We start from the raw sequence: 4,673 nt of genomic DNA, 5'->3' as shown, positions 1-4,673 counted from the left end.
GAGGCTTGTCATTATCTCACTTAGGAATGTTCAAAACATGAATCCCTACCTCAACCAGTACTGTACAGTCCCTTTAAAGTGCCCTCCGAGGAACGTTACTGGGCGATAAGGATAAAGTGTCTTGCCTTGGGGCACAATATTGCCCGCTGCGCAGCTGAATCACGGACCTCGTATTAACAGCTCGTTGAACCACAGCAGCTCCATCCAACAAGGAGGTACTACAGGCACGCCCGGTACCTCCTTGCTCCATCGATCCTAACCCTTTGCATGCCAGAAGAATCTCCCGTCCATGGGTATGTGTGTCAATTTTGTGCACATTAATCAACTCATTGGTACATAAAGGGTTAACTAGTTCAAGTTCAAGTAGTTCAAGTAGATTTATTTCATTTAGAAATGCTAAATATAGAATTTATTTAAATGAATGAATTGAATGAGATATATGTAATATGTACTATGAATATAATGGTTATTATTTTATTTTTCTGCAACAAGTAATGCAAAACATTTATGGTTTATCTTATTTGTAATCTGTGACGTATATGTTCAATGAACAATTGTTATCTGTTTGTATCTCTTGTTAGTAACGCTGGTGGAAGGCGCATTTCCACTTTCGCATTGTGGACAATAAAGCAATCAATTCAATTCAATTCAATTCAATTTCCAACAAACAAATAATCAGGAATACAATAAATGTGCGTATAAACAGATGTCAGGAAATCAATACAAAAATGCGATGAACATAATAACATGTGATAAAGACACAGGCAAATTATCAACAAAGATATGAATAAATGTTATATCATTCCATGGTAAAGGCAGAAACAAAATTGCTGGAAATGGAGGGGACTGCTAAAAAGCAGAGCTTGTATAGTATGCATTCCCCTCATGAGAAAAAAAAAATGGTTAAAAAAAAACAAATTGCAACCACGAGTGGTTTTCATTGCACATGGGATTTCTCTCTATCACAATAAATTCACTTTCCCTTCTTGTGTGTATGTGGTCAGAGCTAGATTAGCAACCGTAAGAAACTAATTGCCACTTCTCAGTGCACTCTCTATCAAAATAGAGTCACTTTCCTTTCGTGTATATTTGGTCAGAGCTAGATTAGCAACCGTAACAAACTAATTGCCATCCACTCAGTGCACATTCGTCTCTGCTTGCTCTGTTTCGATGGGGGAAACTTCTAACTTGTGGTTGCATGCATGCACTTTCACACAATATCGCATATTCTTCCAAACGGGTAAGCTGTAGTTTAAAGAACAAGTCCACCTTCATAGACATGTGGATTGAGTGAATGCAGCAATATTAGTAGAACACATCAGTGAGGGTTTGAGGAAAATCGACAATCCGTTCAAAACTTGTGAATTTTTGAAGTTTCTGTTCAGTCACTGCTGCATGAGAAGACTACCACAGTCTGTGATGTCAAATGTGTAGAACGATGTAAAGAAGATCGATTTAAAGAAAATTCAACATATTTCCACTTTTCTCGAATAAAGAAAGATTTCTTGACTTGCTTCTTTCAGAAGGCAGGAGGAGTAATATTACCCTTAGCATATGTGAGTGACAAGTCGAGAAATGTGCATTTTTTTCCAAAAATATAATTTTGTGAAGTTCTCTATGTATTTTCTTTATATCGTTTTACGCATGAGACATCATACATTGTAGTAGTCTTCTCATCCAACAGTGACTGCGCAGATACTTTGAAAATTCATAACTTTTGAATGGTTTGTCCGATCTTCCCCAAACTGTCCCTGGTGTGTTCTACTAATACTGCTGCATTCACTCAATCCACGCACATTATATTATGAAGGCGAACGCGTCATTATTAAGAGTAGTGCAGTATACGGAGCCTGGCTGCAATATAGAATCGGGAGGAAATTCACTTGGTTTTGGAAGCTTTTATGAACTTTGGTCTTGTTCCGTGCACATTCTATTAGCAAAAATAAATAAACTTGAAACTTGAACCGTAAGTTTGTGGCTGAGAATGAACACAACCTCAAAACAAGTATTGTCTGACACTATGACACGGTTGGTTATTCTTATTGTGGAAAGGCGCTACATCAAAGGCCTTATTATAACCGTGAAGTTTTAGTTCACGTAGCTAGCAAAGAGTATTTTTACGTCAACAAGTTTAATATCAACGTTAACACAACTCCATACTGATGTTGGTTTTAAAAAAAAAACCCCCCCCCCCCCCCCCAGCAGATCAGACCAGGTCAGATTTCGAAGGTGACTAGCATTAACTACCATATAGAATTGATATCATCAATTGATATCGTGGAATAACTGTATTCATGTTTTCTTGAAACTTACGTGATTCAAAGTTCCTTTAGATATTATGTACTCAAGTAAGCGTTATGTATATTACTCGGTATTAACTTATATGGAAATAAAATCATTTTGAATTGAATTGAATTGAATTGAATAGATCAATTTCATTTCTCATTTTACATTCGCAAAAATTGGCAGGAGAATATTTTCTTTGGCCATTAAACTCTAACTTACTTTCACAGTCATGTAAACAAAAGCTGCATTTGAACACTACATGATGTCAAGGGGGGGGGGGGTGTAGGGCCATGAATTTGGGGCAGACGCGGGATAATATACATACATTATTTGTGTTGTGAATACAACAATACAATCTTATTTCTCTTGTGTTTCTCTAAAGATGACTTCCTTATACTGTATACTGAAGCTCGGTATAGATACTGGTCCAAACCTAAACCCACATGTAAACTAGTCGCCAAAGTAATTCAATGGACAAAATGACAGTCACACACATAACACACTGTTGCGTAATCGGACCCTGGATAATTACTCCCAGGGTCCGATTACAGAAAGCAGTTCAGTGCAAGTGTAACTCCAATCACTGCAGTCTCCATGGTAGCACCTGAGCAAAAATAATTATATTTCAAGTGTTGCTAAAATGATATTTCCAACTATTGTGAACTGCTATGGCAATCCAAAGATAAAACGTCGCGGGGGTCGTCACGTGTCACTACACGAGGATTGACTCATGTATTGTCCATTGGGTGAGATGGCGATGTCTTAATATGGCCAGCTCGATCACCAAATAAAAAAAAAAAAAACGACTATGATTTTTTATGGCAGCAAACGTAAAAAAAAAAGAAGGAAAAACCTTGCCATCGCTAAGTCAGAATTTGTTGATTTTTGAAGTTTTGTTGCTGTTATACTTTTACTTGTTTTATTTTGTTTCTCTTGTTCTAACGTGGAAGGGGTTGTTTAATTCACTTTGTTCATTCGTCTCATAGATATATACATACATGTACATATACATATAGGCCTACATAATAATATTTTTCATTTTTAACCGGTAAATTAAGAATGGTTAAAAAGTACAAAAACCAAAACAAACTTTGCCATTCACAACACCCCGGGGTTTTTTTCTTCTTTTTTTTTTGTTGCATTGCTCACAGACGAACATTGATTTTGTCTTTTCTTTTCTCTTTCGGGGAGGGAGGGGGGAGGTGGGGGTTTGATCATACTACCACTCTTTTCCATACCAGGCCGGGGACACGAATGTTTACATTGTTTCCATTCGTCTCTATCTAATGCGATTATGCAAGTAAATCACCGTTTTATTAGCTTTTATTCTAGCTTTTAGTCAGCCCAATCAGCCCCATTTAAACAACCCGTCGATTCATAACGACCTTTTACTACCACTCTGCACTGTCTGTCTGTCTTCTCCCATCTCAAGAGGGTGCCATGAATGTAAAAGGTCGTAAGTACCAATCAAATTTACATAACGCATATAGCAGCTTGGCAAAGCACGTCGGCAAGCATTCAACACCATCCCGGCTGGCGCTCGTATGGTACCATCTGATCGCCGGCGACAACTGGCGGAGAGTCGTATAGCAGAGCGATATTGTCATGCGCTAAGGTGACTTGATAGGTTCTTATCACCGGTTTTATTATCTGGAGGTAATAAAAATACATTTATGTCTTATCAGGTCCTGTGTATACAAACTCTTATGACTGATGGTTGGTGAGCATGCTGGCGCTTGGGGGAGTGTTTGTGTTCTCCATTCGAGTTAAAGATCGAATTGAATTAAATTGAATTAAATTGAATTGAATTGAATTGAATTGAATTGAATTGAATTGAATTGAATTGAATTGAATTGAATTGAATTGAACTGAACTGAATTGAACTGAATTGAACTGAATTGAATGAATGAATGAATGAATTGAATTGAATTGAATTGAATCGAATCGAACTGACGCCATGCAAAACTTATAGGGTACGACAGATATCCTCCGTGGTTGCCTTCCAGAACAACGTCATTAAAACGTCGAGGACAAAATCATCCAAATAAACCAGAAATGAATTTATTCCGTTCAGTTCAGTTCAGTTCAGTTCAGTTTATTTTTTATTCTCACTTTTCTTCATATTCGTACAGAGGTAGCCAGTGACTGGTAAAATATGAAGACGTAATCACCATTCCGTTGAACCCACTTCCTAAATAAAGGGAAGAAAAACGAATGTCTTACATACTTTCTAGAAGACATGTAGGTTAATGAATGTTCATAAAGCATACATGGGGATATTCACAAAATGCTTTCTGTTTCTTAGTAATATGTCAGGCGGCTCAGGCCTACCCAAGCTCTTAATGTTTCTAATTTTTATCATTCTGTATACTCCCTTCAATAATCTT

Source organism: Diadema antillarum, unplaced genomic scaffold, assembly GCF_040938485.1.
Source record: "Diadema antillarum isolate AM-2024a unplaced genomic scaffold, OU_Dant_1.0 seq00001812_RagTag, whole genome shotgun sequence".
Taxonomy (NCBI): domain Eukaryota; kingdom Metazoa; phylum Echinodermata; class Echinoidea; order Diadematoida; family Diadematidae; genus Diadema; species Diadema antillarum.
The sequence above is the reverse complement of the archived record's forward strand: the minus strand, read 5'-3'. Positions refer to the sequence as shown.